Source organism: Tachyglossus aculeatus, chromosome 4, assembly GCF_015852505.1.
Source record: "Tachyglossus aculeatus isolate mTacAcu1 chromosome 4, mTacAcu1.pri, whole genome shotgun sequence".
Lineage (NCBI taxonomy): Eukaryota > Metazoa > Chordata > Mammalia > Monotremata > Tachyglossidae > Tachyglossus > Tachyglossus aculeatus.
Window position 1 is genome coordinate 74,393,693 of NC_052069.1, and position 16,587 is coordinate 74,410,279.

Here is a 16,587-nt window from a genome sequence, read left to right on the forward strand (position 1 = left end):
GAGTGATGATAAAAGGCAGCTTGAGCTATCTTTTGTTTCTGATAATAATAATAATAATAAATAATGGCATTTATTAAGTGCTTACTATGTGCAAAGCACTGTTCTAAGCACTGAGGAGGTTCCAAGGTGATCAGGTTGTCCCACGGGGGGCTCTCAGTCTTAATCCCCATTTTACAGATGAGGGAACTGAGGCCCAGAGATGTTAAGTGACTTGCCCAAAGTCACACAGCTGACAGCTGGTGGAGCTGGAATTTGAACCCATGACCTCTGACTCCAAAGCCCGTGCTCTTTCCACTGAGCCATGCTGCTTCTCTTTGTCCAGCTGGTCTGGTTTGAGCTTTCACTCCATGCTTTAAAGTATTTCTTCTGCATACTCTATTTACTAATGTCTTCATGCTTTATGAAGCTGTCACGCTTACTTTAAACTTATTATATCAAGTAAAACAGCACAGCTTATTTTATATAAGTATTTGATTATCTTATCCATTAGATCTATTGTTTTTAAACTTTAGCATTTTTTAATCTAGCAAAAGTCCACACATACACTTAATCTCTACCTTGATATTAGACTTTGACCTGATGATTTGCTAATTGAATACTTTCAAAAGCATTTTATATTGCCCAACAATGAATTTTGGCACCAAACTCAAAGATGTCCACAATCCTTTCCTAATTATTCTGCCATCGTTAAATAAAATCAAATCATCAGAACAAATGTATCTTACAGATCACATGTGACTAGAATGTGTTTCAAAATTAGGTAAAGGCAGAAAGAGTGAGGTGTGGGGGAGAGAAGAGTGGTTTCAAAATCAGGAGGGGAAGAGTAATCCTTTTAAGCAGGGTAAAATATCTCACAAGTTAAAAATTTTATCTCTCACATACTACAAATTTTACCAAAGCTTCTAACTACAAAATTGGCTGATTTGTCTTTCATTCCCTCTCCTTTATCCTACCTAATCCCAGAGTTGTTAATGTAGCAGCAATAGCTATAACAGTAGTGGTATTTATTCAGTGCCAATATACTATACTAAAAACATGGTAGAATAAAACAAAATACCACCATATTCCCTTCCCTTCCTTTCATCTTCTAATGGGGGAGACTGGCATAATCAATCAATCAATCAATCGTATTTATTGAGCGCTTACTGTGTTCAGAGCACTGTACTAAGCGCTTGAGAAGTACAAGTTGGGGTTCTTACACAACATTATAACTTTAAGATTAGGGAACTCATTATAGCTGCCTCATTCCCCCCTCCCACCCCCCAGGAAAAAAGTCACCTTTTCTCTAGTCCTGAAAGGTAAGAGGAGGTGGGACAGAAGGAGTGTGACCCTAAATTGAGCAGGGATCAAATTCAAACTCAACTTGGGCCAACCCACCAGCTCAAGATCAAAGTCATTTATTAATAGAGTATGAAAGATACATCACTGAATATAAAATTAAAGACCTATAGAAAAATGCTGAAGATGAGTAAAATAAATTAATATGTGTTAGAGGTACTAGATGGGTTTATATGGTTTAGAGTGTCAGATACTCATTTGGAAAGACTGGCTGGAAGAGGTATTTTAGGAGATCTTTGACTAGGAGAGCTATGGTTCGTTTGATATGGAAGAAAGGAGTTCTAATCTGAGAGAAGAGTGTGAGCAAGGGGTCAGGAATGGGAAAGTTGAGAATAATGTACAGAGTAGTGGTCTGCTAGATATGAAGGGTAAAGGCAAGGTACTTCATTCTTCTGTCCAAATGAATTTTCTACAAAACTATTCAGTCCATGCTTCCCCCCTCCTCAAGAATCTCTAGAGGCTGCCCATTCAACTCTGTACCAAACAGAAACTCTTAACCATTGGCTTTGAAGCATTTACTCACCCTGGAATGGTAGAAGGGAGAGAGGGCAATAAATGGATAGAGGAAAGGGAGGATTTTTTAGGGTAAGGGGTACATGGGTCTGAAAGCAGTGGGAAAGGAACTACTGCAGAGTGTGTGGTTGAAGATGGCTGTCAGGGAGGGGTGAAGGGATGGAGCTGGAGGTGTAGGTGGAGAGGGTAGATTTTGATTGAGAAAGGGGCTCTTCTCTTGAAATACTGCCAGGAAAAATGACAGAGTTGGAGGAGAGCAGGACTGGAAAGGATCAGGGGAGGTTTTAGGAGATCATGCATAATAGTTTCAATTTAATCAATAAAATATGTGACCAGGTCATTAGGGGAAAAAACAAAAACTAGGGGTGGAGGGACTGGGTAGAAAAGTGTGTTTGAGGAGGGAATTAAACGTCTGAAACAGCTGGCACAGAAAATGGGTATGGGAGTCGATACAGATAGAAAAAAGTGATCATGACAGTTGAAGGAGAGAGATGGATGAGGCTGGTCTACTGTCTGGATTTCTTCCAGCAGTGCTCCACAGCTCATGCTCAGCAGTAGAGGAAGCATAATACAGTGATCCAGGTCTTCAAGTTAGTGGCACAAGATTGGCAGAGGGATAAGGGAACAAGGAAATGAGTTCATTGGAGATGATAGCATTGGGAACATGTCTACCAACCCTACTATATTGTATGTTCTCTCCCAAGTGCTTAGTACAGTGTTCTGCACACTGGAAGCTCTCAATGGTCCCCTGAAACATTATCATTTTGAACTGTAACCTGTCTGGTGAAGTCCTTCAAAGTGAGCCGAGAAGCTGCTGCCATATCTTGTCACCTCATCCATTTTCTAAGTTGTTTAAACTACATCAAAAGCCGGCCTAGTGATAAGGGGGTGGAACTGGGGAAGAGGGAGGTAGGACATTTATTTGGTAAACCCGGTGTCTACCTCTCCTGGAATGCCCTCTCTATCCCGCTCCACTGACACCATCCCTCTTGGAGTGCCCCCTCTACCTCCTTTCTGCCCCCTGGAAGGATAACAGTGGTAATCACCACCATCACCCTTCACCGTCACTGTAAATCTGTCTCCGAATCCTGTCGGTCCCACCTTCACAACATCACTAAAATCCTACCTTTCCTCTCGATCCATATTGCTACCATGTTAATATACACACTCATCCTATCCTGCCTGGATTACGGTATCAGCTTCCTTGCTGACCTCCCAGCCTCCTGTCTCTCCCTACTCCAGTCCATACCTCACTCTGCTGCCTGGATCATTTTTCTACAAAAACACGCAAGACATGTCAACCCTTTCCTCAAAAAACCTCCAGTGGTTGCCCACCCACCTCCATATCAAACAAAAACTCCCCACCATAGGTTTTAAAGCACTCTATCACCTTGCCTCCTCTTACCTCACCTTGCTTCTCTCCTTCTACAACCCAGCCTGCACACTTTGCTCCTCTAGTACTAACCTTCTCACTCTGCCTTGATTTCACCTGTCTCACCCCCAACCCGGAGCCACATCCTGCCTCTGGCCTGGAATTCTCTCCCTCTTCAAATCTGACAATTACTCTTCCCTCCTTCAAATCCTTATTGAAGGCACATCTCCTTCAGGAGGCTTTCCCAGACTAGCCCCCTCTTTCCGCTTCTTCCACTCCCTTTTGCATTACCCTGATTTGCTCCCTTTGTTCTTCCCCCCTGCCCAGCCCCAAAGCACTTATGTAAGTATACATAATTTATTTATTTGTATTGATGTCTGTCTCCCTTCTCTAGAATGTAAGCTTGTTGTGAGTAGGGAATATGGCTGCTTATTGTTGTATTGTACTTTCCCAAGCACTTAGTACAGTGCTCTGCACACAGTAAGTGCTCAATAAATACGACTGAATGAATGAATGAATGAATGAATGAATGAAGGAGGGCAGTATGGGGAGGTCAAAGGAATTTCAGATATCAGCTTTAACCATCACAGGACATCTGTACATTGCACACAGTAAGCACTCAAATACCACTGATTGACTAAAGATGTTGGGGGGAAAAGTGATGCAGGATTGCAGAGGGACAGTTTGGATCTACCGGATAACATTTGAAACATCCATACAGAAGTGGCAGTTGAAGCTGTGAGAGTCGATGAGATCACCAAGGGAAAGGCAGTAGAATAAAAGGGAACCCAAAACTGACCCTTGAGAGATACCCTCAGTTAGGAAATGGAGGGGAGCAGGGGGCAAATAACATGTTTATCTTTGCAAGGGAATCTTTAAAAGCGTTGGAAATCTGACAGAAACTGTGGGCAGAACTTCCTCAAAGAATAAATCACTCGACTTCTTAATTTCAGCTGGGATGATGATGGGTAAGTACGTACTTATCTGTAGCTGTCAGCTGGCCAATTGGGGCTAGTTGGTTGTAGACTGTGGCATAGAGTGTGTCCTAGTGGCAAGATTATGAGTATGAACCTAGAAGGTTCTTTCATTTAGGTTGTAAACTTCGTGTGAGACAGGAATTTTCACCAAACTGATTATCTTGAATGTACCCATTGTGCTTAGTACAGTGCATTGCACATAGTAAGCACTTAACAAATACCACTATTATAATTATCATTATTTTACTTGATTGTCTTGTAACTACCCCAGCATCTAAGAGCTTGACCAATAGCACAATTTTTATCATCATCAGCATTATTATCAGTGTTACACAGAGTATGGCACTGATTTAAACAATATAGATTTTATCCCTAAATGTTTTGAAGAATGAAAAGCAGTGTGATCCAGTGGAAAGACCACAGGTCTGGGAGTCAGAGGACATGGGTGTGACCTTGGGCAAGTCACTTAACTTCTCTGTGCCTCAATTACCTCATCTGTAAAATGGGGATTAAGACTGTGAGCCCTATGTGGGACATGGGCTGTGTCCAACCTGACTAGCTTGTATCTATCCCAGTACTTAGTACAGTGCTTGGCACATTGTAAACGCTTAACAAAACCCTAAAACAATTTAGGCCTAGTTTACAGAAAAATATTGGCTGTATATCCGGAATGATTGTAACATGAAATGGATGTGACCTGTGTGTGACTGTTTACATATGTGCTAAGGAAGGGTATTCATTCATTCATTCAATCGTATTTATTGAGTGCTTACTGTGTGCAGAGCACTGTACTAAGCGCCTGGGAAGTACAAGTTGGCAACATATAGAGACAGTCCCTACCCAACAGCAGGCTCACAGTCTAGAAAGGGGAGGCAGACAACAAGACAAAACATATTAACAAAATAAAATAAATAGAATAGTAAATATGTACAAGTAAAATAGAGTAATAAATCTGTACAAACATATATACAGGTGCTGTGGGGAGAGGAAGGAGGTAGGGTGGGGGGATGAGGAGGGGGAGAGGAAGGAGGGGGCTCAGTCTGGGAAGGCCTCCTGGAGGAGGTGAGCTCTTAGTAGGGCTTTGAAGGGTATGTCTATGTTTGTGTGCATTTGTGTATGTTTGAATATGAGCTAAATGTCCTTTTGTAGGAATTTGCATTCCAAAACAAAATACCCAATCGGCAAATAAATGAAAAGAAACACAAATGCAACAAGAGCTTATAACATAAATATTTACTTAATTAGTAGGTTTTTAAAATTCCACTACACGACACTTCTAGATCTCAGAGAAGGTAAAAATCAAGTGATTGCATTTGATCAGGAAAGTTTTAGGAAAGAGACAGGCTATCAGAAAGTGCAATTACTGGTCAATTACATGACATAGTCCATCAAAGTCCTAAGGAGTAGGCTAAATCTATTTCAGCCACTCAAGATGAATAAGAAATGGAATAATTTTAAGTGTAGTAAAGATACCTTGAGTCTTGATCCCATAGAGAATATCACCGATTGCACATTGCGTTGAGTTCTCTAATAACTAACTGTATCCTTCTTGATTAGACCCTGTGAAATGTCATCCTTCTCAATACTAAAAAAAACAGAATTCCCTTAACAAAAGATTGTGATATAAAACTTAAATTAGTTTGACTTCATTATATGTCTAAACAGCTTGAAGAAATGAGTCATCCATAATTCCCATGAACCTATAAAGTGCATTGCTCTCATAAAGATAAAGGTTACATTTAGTAGTTTGCCTCGAGAAATGGTTTCAAAGGTTGCTATGGCAACCATCCTATGTAAATTAGCATGAGTTTTATCACACAATTTTCAGATTGCTGGATTTATGGGAGACTGGAGCAGTCGTTGAAGGGAAAAAGGAAACTGCCAAAGGGTCTTCAGGGATCAATTAGTAATCACCTGTGGTTCCCTGTGTCTAGTCACTATTTTTTTTTATAGATTTGAGTTGTCCATCATCTTGGAGACACTGTGATGAATCATCTATTAATATGAATGTAGCCATTGTTTCTAGTAAAGGAATCTCAGAACACTTTAAAGTTATTCAAATTATTCTCCCAGGAATTTTCTGAAGTCACCATGGTTCGTATTTGGAGTTTGCAGATGAGAAGAACACAAAGGTTACATAGTCTGAATTTCACTTCTAGTCATATTTCACTTCAATAGTATTTGTTAAACACCTTTCTAGTCACAGGTTCCCATCTCCCTCCATGCTGATCTCTTGGGGGCAGCTTTAGGCTCATGGTCAGCAGGATGCACACGAGCTATAGGCCATGCTGAGCCATTCACACTCTCACCCATCCCACTGTACTCCCTTAATGCTCACCTCTTAATCACTACCTTCCTCCTGCCTGGAACTGTTCCCTCTTCATATCTGGCAGACCACTGCCCTCCCTATCTTCAAAGCCTTTCTGAATCACATCTCCTCCAGAAGGCCTTCCCTGACAAACTCTCATCTCCCCACCTGATTTACCCTCCATCTGCCACTGCAGCATTTGCACATCACCTAAACACTTGGCTACTCACTTCCAACCAGATGCACTTATGTACATATTTTTACTCTTGATTATTTCCTCCTACCCAAAATGTATTTTAATGTTTGTGTCCCTTGCTAACTTGTAAGCTCCATGTGATCACGCTGAATGATGATAATAATAATGGTGGTGATTATACTAGTAATAATGATAATAAATACATTTTGGTATTGTTAAGAATTCACTGCGTGCCAAGCACTGTACTAATGAAAGCAAGATGATCAGGTCACTCTCACATGGAACTCACAGTCGAGGTAGGATGGACAACAAACACTGAATCTCCATTTTACAAGTCAGGAAACTGAGGCAGAGAGAAGTTAGATGGCTTGCCCATGATCACACATCAGGTAAGTGGCAGAGCTGGAATTAGAACCCAGGTTCTAGGACTCCCAGGCCTGTGCTATTTCCATTAGGCCATGCTACTTCTCTAATGCTTCCTTTATCCATTATTAGGTAGAAATCAAGCAATCAATAATATTTACTGTGTGCTGACTGTCTGCAGAGCGCCGTAGTAAACACTTGAGTGAGTACAATGCAACAGAATTAGTAGACATATTCCCTGCTTAAAATGAGTTTACAGTCCAGAGAGGGAGACAGACATTAAAATATATTATGGATAGGTACATCAGTGTTGTGGTGCTGAGAATACATTAAATATCAAGTTTTTAAAGGGTATAGACTCAAATGCACAGGCAACACAGAGAGGAGATGGAGTAGGGGAAATGAGGGCTTAGTTGGAGAAGGCCATTTGGAGGAGATGAGATTTTAATAAGGCCGGGAACATGGGGATAGTGGTGGTCTTTTAGATACGAAAGACCACTCGCTGCTTCAAATTCCTCTCTCCAACTGTCTCCTGGACCCCCTCCAATTTGGCTTCCACCCCCTCCACTCCACTGAAACCACCCTCTCAAAGGTCATCGATGACCTCCTTCTAGCCAAATCAAATGGCTCCTACTCCATCCTTATCCTCCTCTACCTCTCAGCTGCCTTTGACACCGTGGACCGTCCTCTTCTCCTCTATACATTATCCAACCTTGGCCTTACTGACTCCATCCTCTCCTCATTCTCCTCATCTCCCTGGCCATTTATTCTCAGTCTCCTTTGTGGGATCCTCCCCCTCCCATCCCCTAAGTGTAGAAATCCCTCAAGGTTCAGTTCTTGGTCCCCTTCTATTCTCCATCTACACTCACTCCCTTGGAGAACTCATTTGCTTCCACGGCTTCAACTATCATCTCTATGCAGATGATACCCAAATCTGTATTTCTTCCCATGTTCTTTCTCCCTCCATCCAGGCTTGCATCTCCTCCTGCCTTCAGGACATCTCTACTTGGATGTCTGCCCACCACCTAAAATTCAACATTTCCAAGATAGAGCTCCTTATCTTCTCTCCCAAACCCTGTCCTCTCCCAAACTTTCCTGTCACTGTAGATGGTACAACCATCCTTCCTGTCTCACGAGCCTTGGCGTCATCCTTGACTTTGCTCTCTCATTCACCCCACATATCCAATCCATCACCAAATCCTGTCTGTCTCACCTTCACAAGATCACCAAGATCTGCCCTTTTCTCTACATTGAAACTGCTACCATATTAGTACAAGAGTATTAGAGAAGCAGCATGGCTCAGTGGAAGGAGTACAGGATTTGGAGTCAGAGGTTATGGGTTCAAATCCCAGCTCCACCAATCGTAAACTGTGTGACGCTGGGCAAGTCACTTCACTTCTCTGGGCCTCAGTTCCCTAATCTGTAAAATGGGGATGAAGACTGTGAGCCCCCCGTGGGACAACCTGATCACCTTGTCACCTCCCCAGCGCTTAGAACAGTGCTTTGCACATAGTAAGTGCTTAATAAATGCCATTATTATTATTATTATTATTATTACAATCACTCATCCCATCCTGACTGGATTACTGCATCAACCTCCTTTCTGACCTCCCAACCTCCTGCCTCTCCCCACTTCAGTCCATATTTCACTCCTCTGCCCAGGTTATCTTTTTACAGAAATGCTCAGGGCATGTCAACCCACTCCTCAAAAATCTCCAGTGGGTATCAACCTCCATGTCAAGCAAAAACTCCTCACTACTGGCTTTAAAGCTCTCCATCACCTTGCCATTTCCTACCTAACCTCCCTTCTCTCCTTCTAAATCCCAGCCTACACACTCCACTTCTCTGGTGCTAACCTTCTCACTGTGCCTTGATCTCACCTGCCTTGCTACCGACCATTGGCCCACGTCCTACCTCTGGCCTGGAACACTCTCCTTCCTCAAATCCGGTAATCACTCTTCCCCACTTCAAAGCTCTACTGAAGGTGCACCTCTTTCAAGAGGCCTTCCCATACTAAGCCCCCTTTCCCTCAGATCCCCCTCCCTTCCATGTCGCTTCAACTTGCTCCATTTGCTCCTCCCCCAACCCCATAGCACTGATTCATATATGTATATAGCTATAATTATATTTATTTATATTGATACCTGTTTACTTGTATTGATGTCTGTTTCCCCCTCTCTAGAGTGTAAGCCCATTGTGGGCAGGGATTGCCTCTCTTCTTTATGGTAGTATACTTTTCAAGTGCTTAGTACAGGGCTCTTCATACAGTAAGCACTCATAAATATGATTAAGTGAATGAATGAATAAATAAATAAATATGAAAGGGCAGGGAGTTCAATGCCAGAGGGAGGAAATGGGCAAGGGGTTTATGGTGAGGTGCATGAGCTTAGTAAGTTGGTGTTAAAGGACTGAAATTAACTGATTGAGGGCTTTAAAACTGATGGTAAAGAATTTCTGTTTGATGCAAGAGTAGATCGGCTCCTACTGGAGTTTCTTGAGGAGTGGAGAGACAAGATCTGAATTTTTTTTAGAAAAATGATCCAAGCAGCAGATTGAAGTAAGGACTGGAAGGGGGGAAAGACCAGAGTGAAGCAGGTCAACAAGGAGGCTGATGCAATAATCAAGTAGGGACGTGTTAAGTGCTTGAATCATGTAATAGTAGTTTGGATAGAGAGGAAAGGACCAATTTTAGCAATGTTGTGACAAGATTAGGCGACAAATTGAATATGTGGGTTGAATGAGAGAGATGAAGCAGTAGTGTGGCTCAGTGGAAAGAGCCTGGGCTTGGAAGTCAGAGGTCATGGGTTCAAATTCCAGCTCCACCACTTGTCAGCTGTGTGACTTTGGGAAGTCACAACTTCTATGGGCCTCAGTTACCTCATCTGTAAAATGGGGAGTAAGATTGTGAGCCACCCGTGGGACAACCTGATCACCTTGTATCCTCCCTAGCCCTTAGAACAGTGCTTTGCACGTAGTAAGTGCTTAATAAATGCCATTAAAAAATAGATGAGTTGAGATTAATGCCAAAGTTTCAAGCTTGTAAAACAGACAGGGTGTTGTCTTCTCTAATGGGGAAGTCTATAGGAGGACAGGATTTGGGTGGAAAGATGAGGGTCTCTTTGAAGGAGGTGCAAAAATGTTCATATTTGCAGATGAAATATGAGACTGCAGAGGAAAGAGGTCAGCACCGGAGAGGTAGATTTGGAATTCATCTACATAGAAATGGTAGTGGAAACCATGGGAGTGAATGAGTTTCCCAAGTGAGTATGTGTAGAAGGAGAATAGAAGGGAAACCAGAATTGAGCCTTAAGGGATGCCCAGAGTTAGAGTGTGGGAGGCATAAGAGGAGACTGAGAAGGGGTAGCCAGAGAGATAGTAGAAACAGGAGTGGGCAGTTTCAGTGAAGTCAAGATCAGATAATGTTTCCAGGAGAAGAGAGTGGTCCACAGTATTAAAGATAGCTGAAAAGAATTAGGATGGAGTGAAGACTGCTGGATTTGGCAAGAAGGAAATCATGGGTGATTTTAGAGAAAGCAATTTCTAGGGAGTAAAGAACGTGGAAGCCAAATTGAAGGATGGAATTGGACGAGAGGAGTTGGAGGCAGTGGGTGTTGACAACTATCTTAAGCTGTTAGGAGAGGAATGGTAGAAGGGAGAAAGGGCAATTCTGCACACCGAAAGCTCTCAATGGTTCCCTGAAACATAATCATTTTGAACTGTAACCTGTTCATCTGGTGAAGTCCTTCAAGATGAGCAGATAAACTGCTGCCATACCTTGTCACCTCATTCATTTTCTAAATCGTTTAAACTACATTAGCAGCCGGCCTAGTGATAAGGTTGTGGAACTGGGGAAGAGGGAGATAAGACATTTGGTGAACCCAGCTTCTACCCCTCCTGGAATAATAATGATAGCATTTATTAAATGCTTACTATGTGCAAAGCACTGTTCTAAGTGCTGGGGAGGCTACAAGGTGATCAGGTTGTCCCACGGGGGCTCACAGTCTTCATCCCCATTTTACTGACAAGTGGTAAAGCTGGGATTTGAACCCATGACCTCTGACTCCAAAGCCTGGTCTCTTTCCACTAAGCCACACTGCTTCTCACTTGTGGAATGCCCTCTCTGTCCCCCTGCACAGACACCACACCTTTTGGAGTGCCCCCCTCTGTCATGACACCCCTAGAGCCCTCTTATACCTCCACTCTATCTTCTGAAGTGGTGGCAGGGACATGACACCCCAAGGGCCCCACTAACATCTCCACTCTGTCTCCTTGAGGCTCACTGGCAATTTTGACTCTCTCCTGGGTAGGAGGAAAAGAATGTGGCAGGGATGGAGATTGAGAAGGAGACTGATTTTGCTTTTTAAGACATATTCTCTCAGTCTCTTTCTCAGTGTGTTCCACTACGCTTTTACTGCATCAGAAGATTGACAGATCTTACAATCAAACAGATCCTGTCTGTAGGAATCAATCAGACAACATGGCTCATGAGCAATCAATGAATCACCCTCTTCAACTAGGTAGAGAATGATATGTGTTCCCAGGAATGCCCTTAATCCCCTCATACGTAGCAAAGCCAATGCACACCTGAATCGTGGGCCCCATTTAATAAATCCATTTATCAAATGATTATCAAGTATCTTTGGATTTACTTTAATGGATGAGGAAGACATCAGCATTCTTATCAGATATGTGGGACATCCAAGTAGATATGTCTTGATGGCAGGACGAAATGTGAGATTGCAGGGCAGGAGAGAGCTCAGAAGTGGAGATGTAGATTTGGAAATCATCTGCAGAAACATGGCAATTGAAGCCATGGGAGCAAATGAATTCTCCAAGGGAATGGGTGTAAAGGAAGACTAAAAGGGGACCTAGAACTGAGCCCTGAGAGACCTCTATTGTCAGCGAGATAGGATAGAGAGATAGGAGGAGAAACAAAAGAAAACAAGGTCAGTGAATTCAAAGTTGGATAATGTTTCAAGAAGAAGGGGGTGGTCTACAGTGTCAAAGGAGGCTGAGAGGTCTAGGAGGATTAGGAAGGAGAAGAGTCTGTCAGATTTGGTGACAAGAAGGTCACTAGTTACCTTAGAGAGGGCTGTTTCTGTAGAGTGAAGCGGGCAAAAGCTAGATTGCAGGGGATCTAGGAGACAACTGGAGGGTAAGAAGTGGAGACAACAGGTGTAAACAACTCTCTCAAGGAGTTTGGAGAAAAACGGTAGGAGGGAGATGGGCGAATATCTGGCGGAAAATGTTTGAAACTAGTGGGGAAGATACTGAACAGTTTATGATGGCAGTCAAGGAGGGAAGAAGGAAGGGGTGAGCATTTTAAAAAGCCATGAAGGGATGGGGTTAGAATCACAAGCAGAGTGGGTAGATTTAGATGGGGTGCGGAGGGTGCGTGGGGTAGGAAGAGGTTGAATGGAGGTCAGCTGGTGGAGGCCGCAGGGGGAGGTGGATGAGGAAAGGCACTGGTACAGGATGACAGGGGTGGGGCAGGAGAGAGAGATGGGGGTGCCTCAGTGGTAGGGTGGGAGTGCCCTAAGGAGAGCTGGCCTATAGGGAGGAGGTTAAGCAGGGGTTCTGGGCATGAGGGACAGGGAAGGGGAGATCAGAAGAAGGGGACTGAAGGCACATGGTGGGGCTAGGGTTTAAGAGAAAGAAAGTCCTGAGTTGCAGCAGCTCATCTGCTGACTCAGTGAGCTGTGGCAAGTTCTTCTTGTAAGGGATGACTCAGTAGCTTCCAGATGTAGAGGGGAATCCCCAAGTTGTCTAACACCAACCTACTCACTGGACCTTGATCTCATCTATCTTCACTGCCAATCCCTTGCCCACATTTTGACTCTGACCTGGAACTCCTTCCCCCTTCATAGTCAACAGATGATCACTCTCCTTACCTTCAAAGCCTTCTTAATAGCACATCTCCTAAAAGAAGCCTTCCTCAACTAAGCCCTAATTTCCTCGTCTCTCATTCCCTTCTCTATCACCCTTGCACTTGGATTTGCATCCTTTATTCAGCCCACCCTCAGCTCCATAGCACTTATGTACATATCAGTAATTTATTTATTTGTATCAGTGTCTGTCTCTTCCTCTAAGCTCACTGTGGGCAGGGAATGTGTCTACCAACTCTGTTATATTATAATAATAATGATGGTATTTGTTAAGCACTTACTATGTACAAAGCACTGTTCTAAGTGCTGAGGGGATACAAGGTGATCAGGTTGTCCCACGGGGGGCTCACGGTTTTAATCCCCATACTACAGATGAGGGAACTGAGGCACAGAGAAGTGAAGTGACTTGCCCAAAGTCACACAGCTGACAATTGGTGGAGCCAGGATTTGAACCCCTGACCTCTGACTCCAAAGCCCGTGCTCTTTCCACTGAGCCACACTGCTTCTCTACTCTCCCGAATACTTAGTATAGTGGTCTGGACAGAAGGGCTCAATAAATATGATTGATTTAATGATTAAGCATTAAGAATATGCCAACCACTGTGATAAACCCTGAGATAGTATGACAGCAATTAGATAAAGATGCTTCTTTTTCCACAAGGGCTTCAAAAGCAGCGTGAGTCAGTGGAAAGAGCCCGGGCTTTGGAGTCAGAGTTCATGGGTTCAAATCCCGACTCTGCCAATTGTCAGCTGTGTGACTTTGGGCAAGTCACTTAACTTCTGTGGGCCTCAGTTACCTCATCTGTAAAATGGGGATTAAGACTGTGAGCCCCCTGTGGGACAGCCTGATCACCTTGTAACCACCCTAGCGCTTAGAACAGTGCTTTGCACATAGTAAGCGCTTAATAAATGCCATCATTATTATTCAAAAGATTAAGTGGCACAGAGATTAGGCATTTCACCCCCATTTTACAGATGAGGAAACTGAGGCACAGAGTAGGGTCCCCTCCCCAGAGTCTTACAATTTAATAAGAGAGACAAGTGGACATAAATATCATATAAGGTAAGAAACTAAGAGGACAGATATGTGATACAAAAATAAAGAAGCAATTAAATAACGAAAATATAAAAGCATGGGTGCTGCTAAAATGGCTATCAATAAATGATAACAATGCCAATGGTGACAGTGATAATGGGATGAGAATATTGTGAAAGTGGGGGTTAATCAAGGGCATGTCAAAAATATATGAAAACTAAGTAAGAGTTCTAGTGACTTAGATAGCCTTTTCAATATCATGGGGCCAACGAATATACTCTCTATATCAGACAGATCACAAGCAAATTTCAAAGATAAATAACACAATTTGCTGGGATAAGTGATTGCAAAGGATATAAGCCTAGTGAGGGAACAGAGTGATTTGCTGGGGAAATAGCTAGTGTTGACTCAAAGAAGCATTTATGTGCATGTGCTCATGTCCAGAAACTGAGTGTTATGTAGTAGCCAGTTTTCAGATAACAAGGATTTATATTCATTCATTCATTCAATCGTATTTATTGAGCGCTTACTGTGTGCAGAGCACTGTACTAAGCGCTTGGGAAGTACAAGTTGGCAACATATAGAGATGGTCCCTACCCAACAACGGGCTCACAGTCTAGAAGGAGAAGACAGACAACAAACAAAAACATGTGGACAGGTGTCAAGTCATCAGAATGAACAGAAGTAAAGCTAGATGCACATCATTAACAAAATAAATAGAATAGTAAATATGTACAAATAAAATAAATAGAGTAATAAAAAAATCTGTACAAACACATATGCAGGTACTGTGGGGAGGGGAAGGAGGTAGGATGGGGGGATGGGGAGGAGGAGAGGGAAAAGGGGGCTCAGTCTGGGAAGGGCTTCTGGAGGAGGTGAGCTCTCAGTAGGGCTTTGAAGGGAGGAAGAGAGCTAGCTTGGCGGATGTGCGGAGGACGTGGGCCGGGGGTTGACAGTTGGACAGGGCCGGGGGTTGACAGTGGAACAGGTGAGAATGAGGTACAGTGAGGAGGTTAGTGGCAGAGGAGTGGAGGGTGTGGGCTGGGCTGAAGAAGGAGAGAAGGGAGGTGAGGTAGGAGGGGGCGAGGTGATGGAGAGCCTTGAAGCTGAGAATGAGGAGTTTTTGCTTGATTTGTAGGTTGACAGGAAAACACTGGAGATTTTTGAGGCAGGAAATGACATGCCCAGAGCATTTCTGCACAAAGATGATCTGGGCAGCAGCATGAAGTATAGACTGAAGCGGGGAGAGACAGGAGGATGGGAGATCAGAGAGGAGGCTGATGCAGTCGGGATAGGATGAGAGATTGAACCAGCAAGGTAGTGGTTTGGATGGACAGGAAAGGGCAGATCTTGGCGATGTTGCAGAGGTGAGACCGGCAGATTTTGGTCACCGATTGGATGTGTGGGGTGAACGAGGGAGCAGAGTCGAGGATGACACCACGGTTGTAGGCTTGTGAGACGGGAAGGATTGTAGTGCCGTTTACAGTGACGGGATACGCCTGTCATATACAGTGACGGGATTTATATGCCTGAATAACCCCAAATAGAGGAACAATCCCTTTACAGAATGCATGCCTTGACCCAGCCTTCACACATGTACACTATTCTTTCTTCTGACCTGGTATTATAATCTTCCCAGATGGATTAAATATTTGTGCCTGGAGGAAGAATTCCTAATTCCCAAGAGTGTTCTGCCCCAAATCTGTAGTTAATAATAATAACAATTGTGGTATTTTGTTAGGCACTTACTACGTGCCAAGCACTGTTCTAAGCACCGTGGTAGAGTAAGAGAAGATTCTGAGTAAAATTTATAACTGATTGATGTGGGGTGAACGTTTCAGTGCTTTGTGGGAGGGATGAAGTCTACATGTTTTGTTTTGTTGTCTGTCTCCCCCTTCTAGACTGTGAGCCGGTTGTTGGGTAGTGACCGTCTCTATATGTTGCCGACTCGTACTTCCTGAGCGCTTAGTACAGTGCTCTGCACACAGTAAGTGCTCAATAAGTACGATTGAATGAATGAATGAATACAAGTCCTGAGGTTCACAGTCTTAATCCCCATTTTACAGATGAGGTAACTGAGGCACATAGAAGTTAAGCGGCTTGCTCAAGGTCACACAGCAACAAGTGATGGAGCTGGGATTAGAACCCATGTCCTCTGACTCCCCAGACCATGCTCTTTCCACAAGGCACACTGCGGGGGAAGTGATTGTATTGAAATAACTAGGAAGCAGTGTATCCTAGTGGATAGAGCATGTTCCAGGGAGTCAGAAGGACCTTGCTTCTAATCCCTGCTCCGCCACTTGCCTGCTATATGACCTTGGGCAAGTCATTTAACTTCTCTGTGCTCACTTACCTCATCTGTAAAATGGGGATTAAGACTGAGCTCCATGTGAGACATGGACTGTGTCTAACCTGATTAGCTTGCTCCTACTCAAATGTCATCATTATTATTATTATTATTTCTCCCAGCATTTAGGATTGTACATGCCACCTAGTAAGTACTTAACAAATGCCATAAAAAATAAATAGGAAAAAGACCTGTGATTGAGACCTGGAAAAACCATTAAAAGGCAGGGTAATGCTAGAAGAGCTTTTAAGT